General features: G+C 40.5%; 1 protein-coding gene across 1 annotated transcript in view; it reads right to left on the bottom strand.

Moving 5' to 3' along the window:
* The window catches only part of LOC115117971 (phosphatidylinositol 4-phosphate 3-kinase C2 domain-containing subunit beta-like), a 93,511-nt gene extending 67,200 nt beyond the window's left edge, over window positions 1-26,311 (bottom strand). The window contains 1 exon segment of the mRNA XM_065002726.1: window positions 26,021-26,311. The gene's annotated coding sequence lies outside the window, so the exon portion shown is untranslated.
* Window positions 26,312-26,624: the final 313 nt, after the last annotated feature.

Raw genomic sequence — 26,624 nt, 5'->3', positions numbered from 1 at the left:
AAGAGTAATAAAAAAAGTAATTAAAGTCAAAGGGAGAATGAGGGATATGTTTCTCTTCTGCCAAAGACGCCAAATGCTCTCAGTTCAATGTGTATTCCACAGCTATTACCCACCCCCTTTAATTTAATCTTCAATTTTCTCTATAACATTAAAGATGCACTACGCAGATATTGCTCCGACATTGCCTGGTTGCTAAAATTCGAAACAGTTTGCCTAATTTCAGTTTATGTGACAAAAGAAGAAGGAACAGTGTAGAGAATCATTGTACAATCGAAACCGCTGTGAAATATATTTTCCAAATGTAAAAATATTGCATTTTCAGCTGTTTGAACCTGATGTCCAAAACAAAATGTAAAAAATGCAAAAACAAACTTAAGCACGAGAAGCATAGAAAGTGTACATAGAACAGATCTACTGCTTCTTAGACGTGCTTTCAATGAGAATGATAGACCTATAACAGATTTCTATGTGAATTTGGTCAGGTCAGCCAAAAAGTTACATATCACAGCTTTAAAGGGCTGCAGGAACAGTTTATAAACCATCATTAAAGGAACAAAATGTATTATATAGGACAAGTCTTATGTAAAGAAGATTAACATATTATTCCTCGAACAGACCAGTCTGGTTCAGACAGGCAACTGCAGCTCAGTAGAATCACAGCCTAGTTTCTTTACCAGAAAATGTCTGCTCCACTCTGTTGGCGCATGCAAAACGCTGCTGGCACCCAGCCATCCACTGACGCGACGTGATCTTTCTCGCTCATTTTTCAGAATAAAAGCCTGAAACTATGTTTAAAAACTGTTCACACCATGTGGAAGCCATAGGGAAAGGAATCTGGTTGATATCCCTTAAAATGGAGGGAAGGCATGCAATGGAGCAGAGAGCTTTCAGGAAAAACAGCACTTCCTGGTTGGATTTTCCTCGGGTTTCCGCCTGCAATATCAGTTCTGTTATACTCACAGACAATATTATTATATGCATATTCTAGATTCTGGGCCTGAGAAATAAGCAGTTTCATTTGGGTACGTTTTTCATCCAAACATCAAAATACTTCCCCCTACAAGTTAAGGAACAACAAATGCAATCCCTTCTAGACATCTACCTGCACAAAACGTTTCACTGTAATCGTGAAGGCGTAAACTTGGCAGTAGAAAACCTAAACAGTATCTTTGACCTCTCAGCTTCTCTATCAAATCAACAATTTCACTCAAACAACCTAAGAAAATGTAACAATGACATGGTTTGATGAAGAGTGCAAAAACCTAAGAAAGATATTGAGAAACCTATCCAACCAAAAACATATAGACCCAGAACCTGAGCCTACGCCTTCACTATGGTGAATTAGTAAAACATATAGACCCAGAACCTGAGCCTACGCCTTCACTATGGTGAATTAGTAAAACATATAGACCCAGAACCTGAGCCTACGCCTTCACTATGGTGAATTAGTAAAACATATAGACCCAGAACCTGAGCCTACGCCTTCACTATGGTGAATTAGTAAAACATATAGACCCAGAACCTGAGCCTACGCCTTCACTATGGTGAATTAGTAAAACATATAGACCCAGAACCTGAGCCTACGCCTTCACTATGGTGAATTAGTAAAACATATAGACCCAGAACCTGAGCCTACGCCTTCACTATGGTGAATTAGTAAAACATATAGACCCAGAACCTGAGCCTACGCCTTCACTATGGTGAATTAGTAAAACATATAGACCCAGAACCTGAGCCTACGCCTTCACTATGGTGAATTAGTAAAACATATAGACCCAGAACCTGAGCCTACACCTTCACTATGGTGAATTAGTAAAACATATAGACCCAGAACCTGAGCCTACGCCTTCACTATGGTGAATTAGTAAAACATATAGACCCAGAACCTGAGCCTACGCCTTCACTATGGTGAATTAGTAAAACATATAGACCCAGAACCTGAGCCTACGCCTTCACTATGGTGAATTAGTAAAACATATAGACCCAGAACCTGAGCCTACGCCTTCACTATGGTGAATTAGTAAAACATATAGACCCAGAACCTGAGCCTACGCCTTCACTATGGTGAATTAGTAAAACATATAGACCCAGAACCTGAGCCTACGCCTTCACTATGGTGAATTAGTAAAACATATAGACCCAGAACCTGAGCCTACGCCTTCACTATGGTGAATTAGTAAAACAATAGAGAAATACAGTACAGAAAAATAAGGAACTGCACGTGAGTAATCAGCTCAATGTGATTGAAGAATCCATAGAATCTAACCACTTCTGGGAAAATTGTAACATACTAATCAAACAACAACTATCCAAAACTGAGATGTATGGATAAACCACTTCTCCAAAGGCCACCAGCAGAAACAAGTACATGATCAAATACAAATCTTAGAATCAACTATTAAAGACTACCAAAACTCATTGGACTCTCCAATTACATTGAATGGACTACAGAACAAAATACAAACCCTCCAACCCAGAAAGGCCTGTGGTGTTGATGGTATCCTATTTACTGCAATTCTACCATTCCAGTGTTTTACTTGCTATATTGTATTTACTTTGCCACCATGGCCTTTTTTGCCTTTACCTCCCTTATCTCACCTCATTTGCTCACATCGTATATAGACTTGTTTATACTGTATTATTGACTGTATGTTTGTTTTACTCCATGTGTAACTCTGTGTCGGTGTGTGTGTCAAACTGCTTTGCTTTATCTTGGCCAGGTCGCAATTGTAAATGAGAACTTGTTCTCAACTTGCCTACCTGGTTAAATAAAGGTGAAATAAATAAATACAAATCCTAAATTTAAATTATACAAATATACAAACCACAAATTCCAATTGGGTATAATTTTAACTTTTCCTCATCATCCTCAGCTCTGGCATCTTCCCCAATATTTGGAACCAAGGACTGGTACCCCAATCCACAAAAGTGGAGACAAATTTGACACCAATGACTACCGCGGGATGTGCGTCAACAGCAACCTTGGGAAAATCCTCTGCATTAACAGCAGACTTGTACATTTCCTCAGTGAAAACAATGTACTGAGCAAATGTAAAATTGGCTTCTTACCAAATTATTGGACGACCGACCACGTATTCACCCTGCACACCCTAACTGACAAACAAACAAACAAACCAAAACAAAGGCAAAGTCTTCTCATGCTTTGTTGATTTCAAAAACGCCTTTGACTCAATTTGGAATGAGTGTCTGCTATACAAGTTGATGGAAAGCGGTGTTGGGGGAAAAACATACAACATTACAAAATCCATGTACACAAACAATAAGTTTGCTGTTAAAATGGGCAAAAAACACATTTGTTTCCACAGGGCGGTGGGGTGAGACAGGGATGCAAATGTCTATTATTTACTGATGATCTGGTGCTTCTGGCCCCAACCAAGGAGGGCCAACAGCAGCTCCTTGATCTTCTGCACAGATTCTGTCAGACCTGGTTCCTGATAGTAACTCTCAGTAAGACAAAAATAATGGTGTTACGAAAAAGGTCCAGTTGCCAGGACCACAAATACAAATTCCATCTAGACACCATTGCCCTAGAGCACACAAACTTATACATACCTCGGCATCATCACTAAACATCACTACAGATAACTTCCACAAAGCCGTGAAGGATCTGAGAGGCAATTCAAGAAAGGCTGTCTACGCCATTAGAATTCGACATGCCAATTGGGATCTGGCAAAAAAATACTTGAATCAGTTACAGAGCCCATTGTCCTTTTATGGTTGTGAGGTCTGGGGTCCACTGTCCAACAAAGAATTCACAAAATGGGACAAACACCAATGCACGCAGAATTCTGCAAAAATATCCTCCATGTACAACGTAGAACACCAAATAATGCATGCAGAGCAGAATTAGGCCGATACCCGCTATTTATCCAAATCCAGAAAAGAGACGTTAAATTCTACAACCACCTAAAAGGAAGCGATTCCCAAACCTTCCATAACAAAGCCATCACCTACAGAGAGATGACCTTGGAGAAGAGTCCACTAAGCAAGCTGGTCCTGGGGCTCTATTCACAAACTGGTAGCCTAGTGGTTAGAGCGTTGGGCCAGTAACCGAAAGGTTGCTAGATCGAATCACCGAGCTGACAAGGTAAAAATCTGTCGTTATGCCTCTGTTCCTAGGCCGTCATTGTAATTTAAGAATTTGTTCTTAACTTCTTGGTGACAGGGCAGTATTTTCACGTCCGGATTAAATGTATGCCCAAATTCAACTGCCTGCTACTCATCCCCAGAAGATAAGATCTGCATATTAGTAGTAGATTTGGATAGAAGACACTCTGAAGTTTTTAAAACTGTTTGAGTATAACAGAACTTATTTAGCAGGCGAAACCCCGAGGACAAACCATTCAGATTTTTTGTTTTTGTTGAGGTCACTCTCTTTTAAATGGTTTTTCATTGGGAATCCAGATTTCTCAGGGACAGATTTTCTTCCTATCGCTTCCACTGGATGGCAACAGTCTTTAGAACTTGGTTGAGGTTATTCCTTTGTGTAATGAAGAAGTACGGCCATCTTGAACGAGGGTCACTTGAAGTGTACTGTTAGATAGAGGCGCGTGACCAGAAAGCTAGCTTCAGTTTGTTTTCTTCCACAGATCATCCCGTCTTCAATTTTTAGCGATTATTTACGTTAAAACATATCTAAAGTTGTATTACAAAAGTAGTTTGAAATGTTTTGGCAACGTTTACAGGTAACTTTTGAGATATTTTGTAGTCACGTTGAGCAAGTTGGAACTGGTGTTTTTCTGGATCAAACGCTCCAAATAAATTGACATTTTGGATATATATCGATGGAATTAATCGAACAAAAGGACCATTTATGATGTTTATGGGACATATTGGAGTGCCAACAAAAGAAGCTCATCAAAGGTAAGGCGCGAATTATATTTTTATTTCTGCGTGTTGTGTCGCGCCTGCAGGGTTGAAATATGCTTTTCTCTCTTTGTTTGCGGAGGTGCTATCCTCAGATAATAGCATTGTTTGCTTTCCCCGAAAAGCCTTTTTGAAATCTGACATGTTGGCTGGATTCACAACAAGTGTAGCTTTAATTTGCTATCTTGCATGTATGATTTAACAAAGGTTTGATGTTTATAGTAATTTATTTTAATTTGGCGCGCTGCATTTTCCCTGGCTTTTGGCGCTAGCGTCCCACATATCCCAGAGAGGTTAACCTCTTGAAGCTAGGGGGCACTATTTTTATGTTTGGAAAAATAACGTTCCCAAAGTAAACTGCCTATTTCTCAGGACCAGATGCTAGAATATGCATGTAATTGACAGATTAGGATAGAAAACACTCTAAAGTTTCCAAAACGGTCAAAATATTGTCTGTGAGTATAACAGAACTGATATTGCAGGCGAAACCCTGAGGAAAATCCAATCAGGAAGTGCTCTTATTTTGAAACCCTTCTGTTCCTATGCATGCCTATCCTCCATTTAAAGGGATATCAACCAGATTCCTTTTTCTATGGCTTCCCTAAGGTATCAGTCTTTAGACATATTTTCAGGCTTTTATTTTGAAAAATGAGCGTGAAAGATCCCATTGCGTAAGTGGATAGGTGGGGGCTCTCAGAGTGAGTTTTATTTTGAAACCCTTCTGTTCCTATGCATGCCTATCCTCCATTTAAAGGGATATCAACCAGATTCCTTTTTCTATGGCTTCCCTAAGGTATCAGTCTTTAGACATATTTTCAGGCTTTTATTTTGAAAAATGAGCGTGAAAGATCCCATTGCGTAAGTGGATAGGTGGGGGCTCTCAGAGTGAGTTTTTGCGCTACAGAGTAAAGTGGCCATTGTTCCACCCGGTGTTATTGAAAAACCTACACACTCGGTTGATATATTATCGAATATATATTTTAAAAAACAACCTGAGGAATGATTATAAAAAATGTTTGACATGTTTCTGTGGACATTATAGAGACTATTTGGAATTTCCGTCTGCGTTGTCGTGACCGCTCTTTCCTGTGGATTTCTGAACATAACGCGACAAACAAACGGAGGTATTTTGGGTATAAAAATAATCTTTATGGAACAAAAATAACATTTGTTGTGTAACTGGGAGTCTCGTGAGTGAAAAAATCAGAAGATCATCAAAGGTAAACGGTTAATTTGATTGTTTTTCTGATTTTCGTGACCAAGCTTCCTGATGCTAAGTGTATATAATACTATGCTATCGATAAACTTACACAAACGCTTGGATTGCTTTCGCTGTAAAGCATCATTTAAAAATCTGAGACGACAGGTGGATTAACAAAAGGCTAAGGTGTCTTTTGCAATATTGCACTTGTGATTTCATGAATATTAATATTTTTTAGTAATATTATTTGACTGTGGCGCTATGCTATTCAGCGGTTGCTGACAAAAATGATCCCGCTAAAAGGATGGGTGCGTCAAGAAGTTAACTTCTTACAGATCATTGGGACTAGAGGTCGACCGATTATTATTTTTCAACGCCAATACCGATACCGATTATTGGAGGACCAAAAAAGCCGATACCGATTAATCAGACGATTTATAAAAAAAAAAAAAATATTTGTAATAATGACAATTACAACAATACTGAATGAACACTTACTTTAACTTAATATAATACATCAATAAAATCAATTTATCCTTAAATTGTAACGGTTCTCGTCCTCTTCTGAGGAGGAGTAGCGAGAAGGATTGGAGGACCAATGCGCAGCGTGGTAAGTGTCCATAATGTTTTTTAATAAAGACAATAAAACACTCAAACAAAACAACAAACGATGATGTGAATATAAAACCGAAAACAGTACCGTGTGGACCAAACCCTCACACGGAAAACAAGCAACCCAAAAGTGAAACTCAGGCTACCTAAGTATGATTCTCAATCAGGGACAACAATTGACAGCTGCCTCTGATCGAGAACCATACTAGAACGAACTCAAAAACCAACATAGAAAAACAAACAGACTGCCCACCCAACTCACGCTCTGACCATACTAAAACAAAGATATAATAACAGAACTAAGGTCAGAACGTGACACAAATAAATAATGAAACATGTTCAATTTGGTTTAAATAATGCAAAAACAAAGTGTTGGAGAAGAAAGTAAAAGTGCAATATGTGCCATGTAAAAAAGCCAACATTTAAGTTCCTTGCTCAGAACATGAGAACATATGAAAGTTGGTGGTTCCTTTTAACATGAGACTTCAATATTCCAAGGTAAGAGGTTATAGGTTGTAGTTAATATAGTATTTATAGGACTATTTCTCTCTATACCATTTGTATTTCATAAACCTTTGACTATTGGATGTTCTTATAGGCACTATAGTATTGCCAGTGTAACAGTATAGCTTCCGTCCCTCTCCTCGCCCCTACCTGGGCTCGAACCAGGAACACATCGACAACAGCCACACTCGAAGCAGCGTTACCCATCGCTCCACAAATGCCGCGGCCCTTGCAGCGCAAGGGGAATAACTACTCCAAGTGTCAGAGCGAGTGACGTTTGAAACGCTATTAGCGCAGACCCAGCTAACTAGCTAGCCATTTCACATTGGTTACACCAGCCATTAGGCTGATAGGCTTGAAGTCATAAACAGCGCTGTGCTTGCGAAGAGCTGCTGGCAAAACGCACAAAAGTGAGGTTTGAATGAATGATTACGAGCCTACTGCTGCTCAGTCAGACTGCTCTATCAAATCAAACTTAATTATAACATAATAACACACAGAAATACGAGCCTTTGGTCATTAATATGGTCGAATCCGGAAACTATAATTTCGAAAACAAAAAACTTTTATTCTTTCAGTGAAATACGGAAACGTTCGGTATTTTATTTAACGGGTGGCATCCCTAAGTCTAAATATTCTTGTTACATTGCACAACCTTCAATGTTATGTCATAATTACGTAAAATTCTGGCAAACTAGTTCGCAATGAGCCAGGCAGCCCAAACTGTTGCATATACCCTGACTCTGCGTGCAATGAACGCAAGAGAAATTACACAATTTCACCTGGTTAATATTGCCTGCTAACCTGGATTAGTAGTTATAACTAGTGATTATGATTGTTTTTATAAAATAAGTTTAATGCTAGCTAGCAACTTACCTTGGCTTCTACTGCATTCGCGTAACAGGCGGGTTCCTCGTGGAGTGCATGTGGTTAGAGCGTTGGACTAGTTAACTGTGCGGTTGCAAGATTGGAACCCTGAGCTGACAAGGTGAAAATCTGTCGTTCTGCCCCTGAACAAGGCAGTTAACCCACCGTTCCTAGGCCGTCATTGAAAATAAGAATGTGTTCTTAACTGACTTGCCTAGTTAAATAAAAGTATAAAAATACTAAATAAATGTCATTTATTTTCAAGTTTTCATAACAATCGGAAATCTGTATTTTTGGGCGCCGATTTCCGATTGTTATGAAAACTTTAAATCGGCCCTAATTAATCGGCCATTCCGATTAATCGGTCGACCTCTAATTGGGACGCTAGCATCTCACCTCGACAACATCCGGTGAAATTGCAGAGTGTGAAATTCAAATTCCAGAAATTGTAATATTAAACATTCATGAAAATACAAGTGTCATACATCATTGAAAAGTTTAAAGTCTTGTTAATCCAGCTGCGTTGTCAGATTTCAAAAAGGCTTTACAGGGAAAGCACACCATGCGATTATCTGAGGACAGCGCCCCGCACACAAAAGCATTACATACATTTTCCAACCAAGCAGAGGCGTCACGAAAATCAGAAATAGCGATAAAATAAATCACTTACCTTTGAAGATCTTCATCTGGTTGCAATCACAAGGGTCCCAGCTACATAGCAAATGGTCCCTTTGTTCGATAAAGTCCTTTACATCTCAAAAAAGTCAGTTTCATTGGGGTGCTAGACTCAGTAATCCACCGGTTTCCCTCGTTAAAAACGCATACAAATGAATACCGTAAGCATTCCTAATCAATCCTCAGGTACCCTAATATGTAAATAAACTATTAAATTTAAGACGGAGAATACCGGAGACCATTACCGGAGATAAATAACGAAGTACGCGCACTCACCGGAACGCGCTACAAACACTACAGCCAAAATGGGAGCCACTTAGAAAAACTACAAATTCTAGCTATTCTATTTTTTTAAAAACAAGCCTGAAACTCTTTCTAAAGACTGTTGACATCTAGTGGAAGCCCTAGGAACTGCAATCTGAGATGTCTTCCTTTTATATTCCCATTGACAGCCATAGTAATCAAGGGTGAGCAGAATTTTTAGACATCATTTTAACAGTTTTGGAAACTTTCTAGTGTTTTCTATCCAATACTACCAATTATATGCATATCCAAGCTTCTGGGCCTGAGTAACAGGCAGTTCACTTTGGGCACCTCATTCATCCAAACTTCCAAATACTGCCCCCTAGCCCGAAGAAGTTAAATGTTTTTTGGTAGGTTTCTACACTACTTTCCTTCCATGTATAGCATTTCTGAATATTATGCAGTTCCTTTAGCTTTGATGCCTCATGATTGAGTATGCTCTGTTCAAGTAGACTATGATGTTGCTGTGATCTGATAGGGGTGTCAGTGGGCTGACTAAACGCTCTGAGAGATTCTGGGTTGAGGTCAGTGAAAGTACAGTACTACTGCCAAGGTATGAGCTGTAGGTGTACATACCATAAGAGTCCCCTCGAAACCTGCCATTGACTATGTACAGACCCAGCGCGCGACAGAACTGCAGGAGCTGTGACTTGTTTTTGTTGGTTGTTTTGTCATATTTGTGTCTAGGGGGGGCATATTTGGGAGGAAATGCTGTCACCTCCAGGTAGGTGTCTGTCCCCCTGTTTGCTAAGAGTGACAGGTTCTTGTCCAGTTCTGGCTTTTGTATTTGTATTTATCATGGATCCCCATTAGCTGCTGCCAAAGCAGCAGCTACTCTTCCTGGGGTCCAGCTAAATTAAGGCAGTTAATACAATTTTAAAACATTACAATACATTCACAGATTTCACAACACACTGTGCCCTCAGGCCCCTACTCCACCACATATCTACATGACTAAATCCATGTGTATGTATAGTGCGTATGTTATCGTATGTGTGTGTGTATGCATGCGTCTGTGCCAATGTTTGTGTTGCTTCACAGTCCCCGCTGTTCCATAAGGTGTTTTTTGTATCTGTTTTTTTAAATCTAATTTTACTGCTTGCGTCAGTTAATTGATGTGGAATAGAGTTCCATGTAGTAATGGCTCAATGTAGTACTGTGTTCCTCCCATAGTCTGTTCTGGACTTGGGGACTGTGAAGAGACCTCTTGTGGTATGTCTTGTGGGGTATGCATGGGTGTTTGATCCTTGTGCAAATAGTTTAGACAGACAGCTCGGTGCATTCAACATGTAAATACCGTAATTTCTGGACTATTAAGCACACCTGAATATAAACCGCACCCACTGAATTTTTTAAAATATGTATTTTGTACATAAATAAGCCGCACATGTCTATAAGCCGCAGGTGCCTACCGGTACATTGAAACAAACGAACTTTACACAGCCTTTAAAAGAAACACGGCTTGTAACAAAAATAAATAGGCTTTAACGAAACACGGCTTGTAACAAAAAAAATAAAAAATAGCAGTAAACAGTAGCCTACCAAGAAAGTCATTGGTCACTATCTTCCTCCTCCTGTGCACTGAAACCACTGAAGTCTTCTCCTTCGGTGTCGGAGTTGAATAGCCTCAGAATTACTTCTTCCAATGTTGGATCGCTGCCCTCTTCAACACGCAGCAGTCCAGCCTTTCGAAACCCGTTGATGATCGTGGATTTTTTGACAATGCTCCACGCTGTCAGCAGCTCTATTTCCTTTTCCAACAGCCAGATCGATCGCCTTCAACTTGAAAGCTGCATCATATGCATTTCTCTGTGTCTTTGCCATGATGAGGGTGACAAAATGACTACCGTAATCAGAATGATGGGAAGTTTGAGCGCGCTCGATTTACGTCACATTATGTGATGGTGCTCAGTTTTTTGACGGCATGAATCTTGTGAAAGTGGGAAAAATCCATGAATTAGCCGCGTCATTGTATAAACCGCGAGGTTCAAAGCGTGGGAAATAAGTAGCGGCTTATAGTCCGGAAATTACGGTACCTCTCATAAATAAAGGTAGTGATGAAGTCAATCTCTCCTCCACTTTGAGCCAAGAGAGATTGACATGCATATTATTAATATTAGCTCTGTGTACATCCAAGGGCCAGCCGTGCTGCCCTGTTCTGAGCCAATTGCAATTTTGAACAGTAGTCAAGGTGCCACAAAACTAGGACCTGTAGGACATGCCTTGTTGATAGTGTTGTTAAGAAGGCAGAGCATCGCTTTATTATTGACAGACTTCTCCCCATCTTAGCTACTACTGCATCAATATGTTTTGACCATGACAGTTTACAAACTACTGTTACTCCAAGCAGTTTAGTCATCTCAAGTTGCTCAACTTCCACATTATTTATTACAAGATTATAGTTGAGGGAGGCTTAGGGTTTAGTGAGTGTTTTGTTCCAAATACAATGCTTTTAGTTTTATAAATATTTAGGACAAACTTATTCCTTGCTACCCACTCTGAAACTAACTGCAGCTCTTTGTTGAGTGTTGCAGTCATTTCAGTCGCTGTAGTAGCTGACGTGTATAGTGTTGAGTCATCCGCATACATAGAAACTCTGGCTTTACTCAGTCAGTGGCATATCGTTAGTAAAAAAAAATAAAGCAAGGGGCCTAAACAGCTACCCTGGGGAATTCCTGATTCTAACTAGATTTTATTTGATAGGCTTCCATTAAAAGAACACCCTCTGTGTTCTGTTAGACAAGTAACTCTTTATCCACATTATAGCAGGGGTGTAAAGTCATAACACAAACGTTTTTCCAGCAGCAGACTATGATCAATAATGTCAACAGCTACACTAAAGTCTAACAAGACATCCCCCACAATCATTTTATCATCAATTTCTCTCAGCCAATAATCAGTCATTTGTGTAAGTGCTGTGCTTGTTGAGTGTCCTTCCCTATAAGCATGCTGAAACTCTGTGGCATGTAAGTTGCCACAGACTGGCTCATGTCCCTGGGCCTTGAAATGGTTGATCTCCCCCTCTAGGATGGAGAAGCAGTCATTGTTAAAGTATGGGGATTCTAATGGGGTTAGGGGGGGGGGTATAGGTAGCCTACAAGGAATTTTTTCTCTGTTGAGATAATTCCCTAATTAATTTCTAGCCAGTTGTAAAATGTTCCTGTTTTGACTAATTTAATAGAGTGGGTTAGATCTGCTCTATACTAAATTAGCATACCAAGTCTCTTCCCTGTTTCACACCTGGTAGTTTGGTGGATTGGACTACCAGCTCTCTGTACCCTAGAGGGCAACCAGTGGGTCAGTCTCCTCTATACCATGTTTCTTATAGGATGACAATGTCTGTCTTTCAAATGTATTTGATGAAGTCTGGGTTCCTGCTCTTTAGGCCAAAGGCAGATGACCTCAGACCTTGCATATTACAGGTTGTCTCTCCCTGTCATGTGACTGCTCTCTTCCCTACATCCCGCTCTATTCTCTCTCTGTGTGAGAGGCCCGAGTTGTGTATGGGAATGCCTTCATGGTCCTGAATCAGACAAGCTAACACTCAAATGTAAGGAACTTGCCTATCGACCCTGTATTAAAGACTCAAATTGGTTTAAGAAAATTGTGATTAATAAAAATATACGTATATAACAGTTTAATTTAAGGACCAAAAAAAATGACAGCTGTGCCATATGGATTGCAAAATAGTTTGGATGAGATGTGATGTACTGATTCCATGGCACATGGTTTACGAATTAATACACAAAAACAAAGCTGTATTCAAAACTTCAAAATGTTCAATCTAAATTACACAAATTTCTTTCAACCAATATAATGTTATATAGTGGGGAGAACAAGTATTTGATACACTGCCGATTTTGCAGGTTTTCCTACTTACAAAGCATGTAGAGGTCTGTAATTTTTATCATAGGTACACTTAAACTGTGAGAGACGGAATATAAAACAAAAATCCAGAAAATCACATTGTATGATTTTTAAGTAATTAATTTATATTCCACCATAATTTGCAAATAAATTCCTTAAAAATCATACAATGTGATTTTGTGGAATTTTTTTCTCCATTTTGTCTGTCATAGTTGAAGTGTACCTATGATGAAAATTACAGGCCTCTCATCTTTTTAAGTGGGAGAACTTGCACAATTGGTGGCTGACTAAATACTTTTTGGCCCCACTGTATATATATATATATATATATATATATATATATATATATATATATATTACAAAAATATATATGGGGGATAGGAAATTACATTGAATGAAACTACAATTTAACTGCAATATTATAGCTGATCTACCCATTAAATTGTTTTATAAAATACAGTCCGGTCTCTGGGACAATACATCTGTTTCCCTCTGCCTCTGTTATGACCTCTCCTGACCCGGTTACCATGGAGACCAGGCCTGCCACTCCCACCGAGACCCAGAGTGTGACCTCCTGCTCAGGATACCTTCCTCCAGGAAGTTCTCACAGGGTGTGTGTTTGCATACGTGTGTGTGCACGTGTGCATGGTGGAATGCCCCCAAAATAGAGGGAAAGCAGACAGCTTTCTATCATCTGTTCAGTTGGAGCCTTATGGTGCTCCTGACTCTGACCTCCTTTATCCTGGCTGACAGCTTGACACAACTGATGGGGAAACGTGTATGTCAGGCCTACTGTAGCTCTGTGGCGCTTCTATAGCAGGCAGCTTTTATTTCCTAAGGAATGGAAAAGAGATTATGACATAAACCCTTTGCCAGCCAAACAGTCAAACCAAGGCCCAGGGAGAGAATATACTGACTCAACAGTAGAACCCTTTTGGGACATTTGACAAGCAGATAATTAACAATACAGTGTGTTTCCTCCCTCCTGTTTCAATAAAGTGTGTGTGTGAGTGAGATAGAGAGAGAAAGAGAGTGAAAAGGACAAGTTAAGAGAAAAGTGAGCGGTATGTTAAAAAAATAAAAAATAAAAAAACATTCTGATCACGTCAATCAGCACCTTTGTCAATTACATTTACATTTACATTTAAGTCATTTAGCAGACGCTCTTATCCAGAGCGTTTGTCAATCAGCTTCCATTTCAACACCCTGTTCCATTCTAAGCTTCTGGGTTGTGGTGAGATGAGATGTCAGGAATACATTAGAGAGAGAGAACATCACAACTTTAATGAACAAGACTGCCAAAACGTGAGACTGTGTGTGTGTCTCCTCTAATAAATTAGCCAGCCAAGACCCAGACATGTTTATAAACACAGGCTCAGCTCCAGACGACAACAGATTATTATTATTTTACCTTTATTTAACTAGGCAAGTCAGTTAAGAACAAATTCTTATTTACAATGACGGCCTACCAGATGAAGAATCACGCACACACACACACACACACACACACAAAAGACGGATGTATTGGCTCTCTCTGTAACCAGGCAACACTATCCATACATTGAATAACAGTCAATCTCCTTTAGTGTCAGCCATTTGGTTTCTACGGAGAGGAAGCTCCATTGCAGGAGAGATGGCAGGGCCTGCCCAGTAGCCCGGGGGGAGCAACCCAGAGTGGGGCCGAGGAGAGGGGAGGGAAGAAGTGGAGATGGAGGGGCCACATTGTTGGAGAGGGATGAAGTGGGGTGGTTAGGGGATGTGGGTACCAAGGCCAGATCCAACCCCCTGGAATCTGTCCCCCAGAGGCATATAATCCCATTCAATTAGAGGTGGGGTTCACAGACTGAAAGAACAAAGGATGGGGAGGGGGGCTGTGTGTGTGTGTGTGTGTCACGTGAGGAGGGTCAGACTCAGATTTGTTCACACAGCTCGGCAGTGCAGAGACAAAGGGGCCGCTGTCATCACCACACCCACACCCCTCCCCCACCAACCCAACCCACACACACACACTAAACTGCTGAAGTATACAACAACAGTTGCAGCACCCCTTACTGCTACAGCCAGCTGATGCCAGAGTAATGACACAACAGAGATGTCACACATTCACACATCCCTCTCTCATCCCCCATCATCCCTCACATCCTCCCTCCACCTCTCCCACAGACTGAACGTCATGACATCCCACTCACTCTTTTCTGTTTGCATAGACACAAACGTTAACACAGATGGAAATACACACACAGACACGAGACTACAGACCTCCTAGTCTTATAAACGGTTGGTGTTTTATATGAACTCAGTCAAATCTTTGAAATTGTTGCATGTCGTGTTTACATTTTTGTTCAGTTTTATTCTCTTTTTTAAATTTTTTACTTTCAATTCTCCCTGACTGTCTTTTATTTTGGTGATTGTACATTTTCAAAGATAATATTATTTAAAAACGATATACAGTGGGGGAAAAAGGTATATAGTCAGCCACCAATTGTGCAAGTTCTCCCACTTAAAAAGATGAGAGGCCTGTCATTTTCATCATAGGTACACTTCAACTATGACAGACAAAATTAGAAACAAAATCCAGAAAATCACATTGTAGGATTTTTAATGAATTTATTTGCAAATTATGGTGGAAAATAAGTATTTGGTCATCTACAAACAAGCAAGATTTCTGGCTCTCACAGACCTGTAACTTCTTCTTTAAGAGGCTCCTCTGTCCTCCACTCGTTACCTGTATTAATGGCACCTGTTTGAACTTGTTATCAGTATAAAAGACACCTGTCCACAACCTCAAACAGTCACACTCCAAACTCCACTATGGCCAAGACCGAAGAGCTGTCAAATGACACCAGAAACAAAATTGTAGACCTGCACCAGGCTGGGAAGACTGAATCTGCAATAGGTAAGCAGCTTGGTTTGAAGAAATCAACTGTGGGAGCAATTATTAGGAAATGGAAGACATACAAGACCACTGATAATCTCCCTCGATCTGGGGCTCCATGCAAGATCTCACCCCGTGGGGTCAAAATGATCACAAGAACGGTGAGCAAAAATCCCAGAGCCACACGGGGGGATCTAGTGAATGACTGGCAGAGAGCTGGGACCAAAGTAACAAAGCCTACCATCAGTAACACACTACGCCGCCAGGGACTCAAATCCTGCAGTGCCAGACGTGTCCCCCTGCTTAAGCCAGTACATGTCCAGGCCCATCTGAAGTTTGCTAGAGAGCATTTGGATGATCCAGAAGAAGATTGGGAGAATGTCATATGGTCAGATTAAACCAAAATATAACTTTTGGTAAAAACTCAACTCGTCGTGTTTGGAGGACAAAGAATGCTGAGTTGCATCCAAAGAACACCATACCTAATGTGAAGCATGGGGGTGGAAACATCATGCTTTGGGGCTGTTTAACTGCAAAGGGACCAGGACGACTGATCCGTGTAAAGGAAAGAATGAATGTGGCCATGTATCGTGACATTTTGAGTGAAAACCTCCTTCCATCAGCAAGGGCATTGAAGATGAAACGTGGCTGGGTCTTTCAGCATGACAATGATCCCAAACACACCGCCCGGGTAACGAAGGAGTGGCTTCGTAAGAAGCATTTCAAGGTCCTGGAGTGGCCTAGCCAGTCTCCAGATCTCAACCCCATAGAAAATCTTTGGAGGGAGTTGAAAGTCCATGTTGCCCAGCAACAGCCCCAAAACATCACTGCTCTAGAGAAGATCTGCATGGAGGAATGGGCCAAAATACCAGCATCAGTGTGTGAAAACCTTGTGAAGACTTACAGAAAACGTTTGACCTCTGTCATTGCCAACAAAGGGTATATAACAAAGTATTGAGATAAACTTTTGTTGTTGACCAAATATTAATTTTCCACCATAATTTGCAAATAAATTCATTAGAAATCCTACAATGTGATTTTCTGGATTTTTTTTCTCATTTTGTCTGTCATAGTTGAAGTGTACCTATGATGAAAATTACAGGCCTCTCTCATCTTTTTAAGTGGGAGAACTTGCACAATTGGTGGCTGACTAAATAGTTTTTTGCCCCACTGTAGGTCCATTATCTTTTCTACCTACTTTATATCACCCAAGGATGTTAATGGCCAAAATATCTCTGGCATCTAACCAGGTTCATTCTGGGATCAACTGTCCTACTGTTTTGCTCAGCCTCAGTGCAGAAGAAAGGAAGCTTATCATTTATATTATAGCTTATAGCTGTACTCTAATGATTATACAGTTGCTGTACTGGAGATCATGATATGACATAAAATGGCATAACAGGACATAATCCTTGGCAGAGGTCATGTGAGGTAGGGTAACTGCCTCGAAAACAAATCTGTTCAGAGAATTTTGAAATGATCCACACATCCCAATTCATAAACAATCCCTTTCCTATTCTCTGTTGGTTCTCTGCAGTGCATACCTATATTAGTACTAATGGTCCTATATCCACAGTTGATAAAACAACAACCTGACCACAACCAGACTAACTGGTCTGACAGCTGATCCTAAATCCTACTGGATGTGTCAACAACATTACAGCAACTTTTGCTAATGTTAGGTCCTAACCTCTTTGGTTAATTGTTTGGTTAGTGGGAAGGGTAGCCCTCAGTGATCTAATATCAGTGACAGTGATGTCTGTCAATCACATGGTATACCACATAAGCTTTATAATAGAGGATCTAGCAATGAAGTAACCTGTGCTACACATTGTAACAAACTAGGAAGTACTTGCATTATGGTGTACTTGACACTTAGGTAGTGATGCACCGATATGACATTTTTGGCCAATTTCCGATATTTTCCTTGCCCCCCCCCCAAAAAAAATTCGACCGATAACCGATATTACATTTTTTTGTTGCCTTTTAAGCATTCTAGTACAGTTGAATAGTTAACACACACACATGGACGCAGCAGGTCTAAGGCACTGCATCTCAACACAAGATGCGTCACTACAGTCCCTGGTTCGAATCCAGGCTGTATCACATCCGGCCATGATTGGGAGTCCCATAGGGCGGCGTACAATTGGCCCAGCTTTGTCCAGGTTTGGCCGTCATTGTAAATAGGAATTTGTCCTTAACTGACTTGCCTAGTTAAATAAAGGACACACACACACACACACACACACACACACACGTTACTTTGTTGGCATTTATATATGTCCCCATTACCAGTAAAACATCATCAAAACCTATTTCGTTCACTTACTTGCTGTGCTGTTTCGTTGTTCATTTGTTCAGTTATTTCATTCTCAACCAGGATTTCTATGGAACGCCGTTTGGGTCTTTGCATGTCAAAAAATATACTATTTAAAACTATTTGACGTGTCAAATAAAACTATTTGATGTGTCAAATAAGTTTGTTGACCAATCAGGACCTGAATTATGACTGCAAGTCACTTAATAATTGTACGTGTTCAATAATTTTGTTATGTAGTTATTACACATTGATTACACTATCATTCGTATTTCATATGTCTCAACGATTCATTGATAAGTATGCTATGATGCTGGTAAGTTGTCTTGCACACCTACAGTGCTGGTCATAAAAAAAGCTAGCTAGCTCATGGATGCAAACAATGTTCTTCCCCAAAAACATAGCAAAACGACAATCTGTTTCAGTAGCTATAGTTAGCTAGCTATGTATATAGCTAGGTGTCATCATCTAAAATAACCCTAATTTATAAGACAGTTCATATTTGAGTAATGGTGGACGGACTCATCTATGTGAAGCTAGCCACAATAGTGGACTTTGCAGTTAGCCTTCAAAATAAAAGTATGGCATAAATTCCCCTATTTGCCTAATCCTTTTTGTGGCTAGCTTCACAACACATAACCCGGTCCAGTCGAGCTTCACTAGCAAGATGAAGCTAGCTGGTTGCTTATAACTTTAGCTTTGGGCAACAGGGTTAAGTAGCTGGCTAGCTATTTATTTTCACAAACTGAAGTTCAATTTCAATAGGCGAACAACAAGTGGAAACCTGGCTAATACTTACAAGGATTCCTAAATCATTGCTAAAAATCATGTAAATTACAGCAGTATCTCTTGGTCATCGTTTTCAGGCTGGTTGTATTGGTGCTAGCGAGGTACCAAGCTAAAGCTAGCTACCCCAGAAGTTGCGGTCGAACAAATGATGCTTTATTACCAACGTGGTATTGTAAACACATCGTTCATGGCCCGTGTTTGCGAACTTTTTGTACAGCTTTGACAGTGCTACTGTCTCTTTTATGACACGCTAAGACCCAAACGGAGTTCAATAGTATGTATGTCGTGAAGCTAATAGCAGTGACGCTGTTACTGTGTAACTCCGGTAGGGAAACATCGGAAAAATAGCGCACTTGGTAGTGTTAACTGGTGCTCGACCAGTTGGCGAAAGCCAACATCACCCACAACAGAGAAAGGTTGATTGTCAAGGACAATGAATTCTATTATCTTGGCTTTAATGGATTTCGCCTTTGAGTTGTCTCGCTGCAATTTTGTTACTCTTTCAAATGAGTGCTTGACTTGTTGACTGCTTGATCCACACATCAGACATTGTGGGCTAGTTTAGGAATGCTGTGTTGCACATATAGTGCAACATTTTACATGGTGTCATTACGTCATGTACCTACGTTATATAGGTATGCATGTCAGCTTTGACATCGGTTTTGCACATCGACCGTTAAACTAGACATCGGCCGATACCAATATTTCCGATATGTTCACCAATATATTGTGCATCCCTACTCTTAGGCTCTCATTTTGTTTGATATTTTGAAAACCAAAGCTAAGTAGTAGCATAGTTACCCTCAAACCGATTCAAGGGAACTCATTCCCTCCGGTCTCCGACCGGATGTTTTGGTCGAGCTCTCTCCGGACATTTTTTCGAAACGGACAGCTAAAGAATTTACATCGCCTCCTGATGAATTTTATCGCTTATTAACGTGTACTCATACCTAAAGTTGCATTACAAAAGTATTTAGAAGTGTTTTGTGAAAGTTTATCGTCGACTTTTTGAATTTTAAAAAATGACGTTACGTTATGAAACGCTATTTTTTTCCATTTATCACACAGTCTACAATATCTAGGCTATATATGGACCGATTTAATCGAAAAAAAAGACCCAATAGTGATTATGGGACATCTAGGAGTGCCAACAAAGAAGATGGTCAAAGGTAATGAATGTTTTATATTTTATTGTGCGGTTTGTGTAGCGCCGAATATGCTAATTATTTTGTTTACGTCCCCTGCGGGTCTTTTGTGGTGTTACATGCTATCAGATAATAGCTTCTCATGCTTTCGCCGAAAAGCATTTTAAAAATCCGACTTGTTGCCTGGATTCACAACGAGTGTAGCTTTAATTCAATACCCTGCATGTGTATTTTAATGAACGTTTGAGTTTTAACTAATACTATTAGCATTTAGCGTAGCGCATTTGCATTTCCAGAGCTGTAGATGGGACGCCTGCGTGCCAGGTAGGAGCAAGAGGTTAACCTTTGACTATTGGATGTTCTTATACACACTTTAGTATTGCCAGTGTAACAATAGCTTCAGTCCCTCTCCTCACTCCTCCCTGGGCTCGAACCAGCAACACAACGACAACAGCCACCATTGAAGCAGCGTTACCCATGCGGAGCAAGGGGAACAACTACTAGAAGGCTCAGAGCGAGTGACGTTTGAAACGCTATTAGCGCGCGCTAACACCGGCCTCATCTCGGGAGTTGATAGGCTTGAAGTCATAAACAGCGCAATGCTTGACGCACAACCAAGAGCTGCTGGCAAAACGCACAAAAGTGCTGTTTCAATTAATGTTTACGCGCCTGCTTCTGCCTACCACTCAGTCAGATAGTTAGATACTTGTATGCTCAGTCAGATTATATGCAACGCAGGACACGCTGGATAATATCTAGTAATATCATCAACCATGTGTAGTTAACTAGTGATTATGATTGTTTTTTATTAGATAAGTTTAATGCTAGCTAGCAACTTACCTTGGCTTACTGCATTCGCGTAACAGGCAGGCTCCTCACGGAGTGCATCGAGAGAGAGGCAGGTCGTTATTGCGTAGGATTAGTTAACTGTAAGGGTGCAAGATTAGATCCCCCGAGCTGACTGCAAGGTGAAAATCTGTCGTTCTGCCCCTGAACGAGGCAGTTAACCCACAGTTCCTAGGCCGTCATTGAAAATAAGAATGTGTTCTTAACTGACTTGCCTAGTTAAATAAAGGTTTAAAAAAATAGGCAAATCGGCGACCAAAAATACAGATTTCCGATTGTTATGAAAACTTGAAATCGGCCATTCCGATTAATCAGTCGACCTCTACTCCAGACGAGCTTCAACACCATACAACTCTCCTTCCGTGGCCTCCAATTGCTCTTAAATGCAAGTAAAACTAAATGCATGCTCTTCAACCGATCGCTGCCTGCACCTACCCACCCGTCCAACATCACTACTCTGGACGGTTCTGACTTAGAATATGTGGACAACTACAAATATCTAGGTGTCTGGTTAGACTGTAAACTCTCCTTCCAGACTCACATCAAACATCTCCAATCCAAAGTTAAATCTAGAATTGGCTTCCTATTTCGCAACAAAGCATCCTTCACTCATGCTGCCAAACATACCCTTGTAAAACTGACCATCCTACCAATCCTCGATTTCGGCAATGTCATTTACAAAATAGCCTCCAATACCCTACTCAATCAATTGGATGCAGTCTATCACAGTGCCATCCGTTTTGTCACCAAAGCCCTATATACTACCCACCACTGCGACCTGTACGCTCTCGTTAGCTGGCCCTCGTTTCATACTCGTCGCCAAACCCACTGGCTCCAGGTCATCTACAAGACCCTGCTAGGTAAAGTCCCCCCTTAACTCAGCTCGCTGGTCACCATAGCAGCACCCACGTGTAGCACACACTCCAGCAGGTATATCTCTCTGGTCACCCCCCAAAACCAATTCTTCCTTTGGCCACCTCTCCTTCCAGTTCTCTGCTGCCAATGACTGGAACGAACTACAAAAATCCCTGAAACTGGAAACACTTCTCTCCCTCACTAGCTTTAAGCACCAGCTGTCAGAGCAACTCACAGATTACTGCACCTGTACATAGCCCATCTATAATTTAGCCCAAACAACTACCTCTCCCCCTACTGTATTTATTTATTTAGCTCCTTTGCACCCCATTATTTCTCTCTACCTTGCACATTCTTCCACTGCAAATCTACCATTCCAGTGTTTTACTTGCTATATTGTATTTACTTCGCCACCATGGCCTTTTTTTTCCTTTACCTCCCTTATCTCACCTCATTTGCTCACATTGTATATAGACTTATTTTTCTACTGTATTATTGACTGTATGTTTGTTTTACTCCATGTGTAACTCTGTGTTGTTGTATGTGTCGAACTGCTTTGCTTTATCTTGGCCAGGTCGCAATTGTAAATGAGAACTTGTTATCAACTTCCTGGTTAAATAAAGTGGGTGGGGCGGGGGGGAACAACATATTTCTACACCACAACGATGGGGGCGTCAAAAACTCTCTACAGTAGAGCTCAACAGCGGAGGTGTCATAATACAAGTAAAACCTAGCGGTCAAACAGGGAAATGATTCCAATCGTTCTTCCATAGGAGATTTTTATGATGAAATTATACAGACCAAAAACTCCAATTGGCTAAGCTTAAACTCTCATCATTGTTAGCTCTGGCATCTTACTTGGAACCAAGGACTGATCACCCCAATCCACAAAAGTGAAGAAAAATTTGATAACAACTGTGGGATACGCGTCAACAGCAACCTTGGGAAAATCCTCTACGTTATCACTAACAGCAGACTCGTACATTTCCTCAGTGACAACAATGTACAGAGCAAATGTCAAATTGTATTTTTACCAAATTACCATACGACAGACCATGTATTCACCATGCACAACCTAATTGACAAACAAACAAACAAAGGCAAAGTCTCATGCTTTATGGATTTCAAAAAAGCTTTTGACTCAATTTGGAATGAGGTCTGCTATACAAATTGATGGAAAGTGGTGTTGGGAGAAAAACATACGACAATATAAAATCCACGTACACAAACAACAAGGGTGCAGTTAAAATGAGCAAAAACCACATTTATTTCCACAGGGCCGTGAGGTGAGACAGGGAGGCAGCTTGAGCCCCACCCTCTTCAACATATATATCAACGAATTGGCGAGGGCACTAGAACAGTCTGCAGCACCTGGCCTCACCCTCCTAGAATCTGAAGTCAAATGTCTACTGTTTGCTGATGATCGTATCCACAGATTTTGTCAGACCTGGGCCCTGACAGTAAATCTCAGTAAGACAAAAATAATGTTCCAAGAAATGTCAGTGTCCAGGACCAGAAATACAAATTCTTTCTAGACACCATTGCCCTAGAGCACACAAAACAAGTGTACATATCTCGGCCTAAACATCAGCGCCAAAAAGCTGTGCACGATCTGAGAGACAAGGCAAGAAAGGCCTTCTATGCCATCGAAAGGAACATAACATATGACATACCAATTAGGATCTGGCTAAAAATACTTGAATCAGTTCTAGAACCCATTGCCCTTTATAGTTGTGAGGTCTGGGTTCCGCTCACCAACCAAGAATTCACAAAATGGAACAAACACCAAATTGAGACTCGGCATGCAGAATTCTGCAAAAATATCCTCTGTGTACAACGTAAAACACCAAATAATGCATGCAGAGCAGAATTAAGCCGATACCCGCTAATGATCAAAATCCAGAAAAGAGCCACTAAATTCTACAACAACCTAAAAGGAAGAAATACCCAACCTTCTATAACAAAGCCATCACCTAAAGAGAGATGAACCAGGAGAAGAGTCCCCTAAGCAAGCCGGTCCTGAGGCTCTGTTCACAAACACACCCTACAGAGCCCCAGGACAACAACACAATTAGACACAACCAAATCATGAGAAAACAAAAAGATAATTACTTGACACATTGCAAAGAATTATCCAAAAACAGACCACTGTGACTGAAAGGAAGGGTTTGACTATGTACAGACTCATTGAGCATAGCCTTGCTATTGAGAAAGGCCACTGTAGGCAGACCTGGCTCTCTTGAGAAGGCAGGCTATGTGCACACTGCCCACAGAATGTGGTGGAAACTGAGCTGCACTTCCTAACCTCCTGTCAAATGTCTAATATAGTAAAATACATATTTCCCTCAGATTACACAGACTTCGAAAACAAATCCAATTTTGATAAACTCTCAACTCTAAACTCTGTGACCTGTCGCCACAAGAAACGGGCAAACAGTGAATAACAAGCGCCATTGCAAATTCAACCTATATTTATGTTTATTTATTTTCCCTTGTGTGCTATTTGCACATCATTACAATACTGTATACAGACAATGACATTTGAAATGTCTTTATTCTTTTGGAGCTTTTGTGAATGTAACATTTACTGTACAATTGTTGTTTATTTCACATTTGTATGTTATCTATTTCACTTGCTTTGGCAATGTTAACATAGGTTGCCAATGCCAAAAAAGCACCTTAAATTGAGAGACAGGGAGAGAGTGTGTGAGTGTGAGTGTGTTCTGGGATCTGGTTCCCATATTCCAAAAGACAAATGGATTACAGTATGGATAGAAGGAAAACACCAGCACACATAAAGTTTATTGCAAAAGTAGCTGCAGTGCATGATCATATAGCTCTGAGTATAGGCAGCCAGACTGTCAGGGACATGTGTTCATGAGTATACTAAAGACAGGAGGATATTATAAAGGTGTGTGAGGATGTGTGAGATAGCAAAATGAAGGTTCTCAATCCCTTTCCCTCTTTGTCTCTCTAATTTACAACTTGATGACATCTTGGCAGATTGAATTGTTTATACTTGGTTAATTGCTTGCTATAAGCCCACCATGTGCACAATGTTGTCACATGTGCCATGCCCTTTTCTCAAGAATGTCAAATGTCACTTGCCTGGAAACTCGACATTGAATTGCATTGAGCTCTACATCAGGCAGAAATTAGCATTTGAATCAGAAAAGTTTACTCACGAGCTCTACATGCCAGAATGTTGAATAAAAGTATATTTTAATGTACTTTACCAGTTGTCCATGAGGTTGGTCCTGTTGGCGGTAGGAATGTGAGACAATATATCCAGTCTTATTACATAAACATTTCAAAGGGCTGGTAGTGCGTTCGGTTTTGTATCACCTGAAGCATGCACAGAACCATGTAAATATATGCAAGAGCTCAGCAAGTTCTTGTGATCATGCTTCAGGTAATATAAATCTGAAGCACTACCAGACCTTTGAAAAATGTATGTAATTATTACATTCCTGTGGATATAACATTATTGTCTCACATTTCTAACGCCAAAAGGCCACTGACAACCGGTAAAGTACGTAAACATATCATTTTATTCAACATTGGCTAGTACAGGTCATGATTCAAACGTTGATTTCTGCCCAACATAGAATCAAATGCAATTCAACGTCGGGTTTCTAGGCAAGAATGTCACCTGCTTAAAAGTCGAAACCCTACTACTATACATTTCCTCCATTAGCCCAGCAACTTGGCTGTTTGATGTCACGGTTTGTTGGCTGTTTGATGTCACGGTTTGTTGGCTATTTCATGACATGGCCGACTGAATTCAACCTACCAACCTGACAGCTTTCGACTTCAAAACAATGCCACAGCAAATACTTTACTGGTGCAACCACGACATGGTTGGTTACAATGTAACGCCTATCTAAACGGTCACAGTCAGAAATGTAACCATGGCATGACCGAGGTTTGATTAGGATACATTGTAACACAACATATATAAAGCGATAGCCTATTCTGAATAGTGAGTTGTTGCCCACACTCTGGGCCTATTTCTTATTTCGTAATGTCAGATCATTAGAAAAGTATAAAATAGTCGTGGGCTATCCGCCTGTGCCTCGGTCTGCCACGGAACAGCGTCATTCTGTTCAGGCGACCAGCAACAGCGCAATCGGTATTTTACTGCAAGTAGACACGAGCGAGCTACCAACTTCACTGCTCACCAACTTCATTTGAAATGCAACAAACACAATATTCCATCTGACATGTAACATATGTTTGGACATTGATTATTAATTCCTGGTGAAAACCCCCCTTACCTGCTTTAGCTTTATGGCCGCCAACGAGCTGGTGTCATAATATCAGAATTATTTTGCTTTCAGGCTGCTCAAATATTGATTCAAAATATTGTTGATTACAAACTGTATCCAACAATTTCCGGTGTCTGATATTGTTGATATATCACGCATTAACGTGATTAAAGGCGAAAATCCGTACCCGCGTCCCTAATTGTTGAATAATCCAGCCAGCCCCTCGTCACTATAAACCGGTTATTTTGCCTTTTTTTTGTTTTGCTGATCCGCTGCTCATCGCCTTCTCATCCGCGTGTGTGGGGCCGGAGCGGCAAGTGAGAATCACATGGAGAAACGTGACCTCTGGCGGACAGTTTATGTAACAACACCCTATTTGCTTGTTTCTATTTTGCTTGACTGAGAAGGGTGCAATTGCGGGAGGCAATTCGGTGCGTTCTTCTTCTTCTTCTTCTTCTTCTTCTTCTTCTTTGGTGGGGTTAATCTAGGCATCCAACGTTATGATGCATTACCGCAACTTACTGTACTGGAGTGTGGGCCAGACGGGGAGAAACTAAATACTACCTGCCAGCCCCTTTGCTCTTAAAAAAGATAACATATTTGAGACTATATC

This window comes from Oncorhynchus nerka, linkage group LG2 (assembly GCF_034236695.1).
Source record: "Oncorhynchus nerka isolate Pitt River linkage group LG2, Oner_Uvic_2.0, whole genome shotgun sequence".
Classification (NCBI taxonomy): Eukaryota; Metazoa; Chordata; class Actinopteri; order Salmoniformes; family Salmonidae; genus Oncorhynchus; species Oncorhynchus nerka.
The sequence above is the reverse complement of the archived record's forward strand: the minus strand, read 5'-3'. Positions and strand labels throughout refer to the sequence as shown.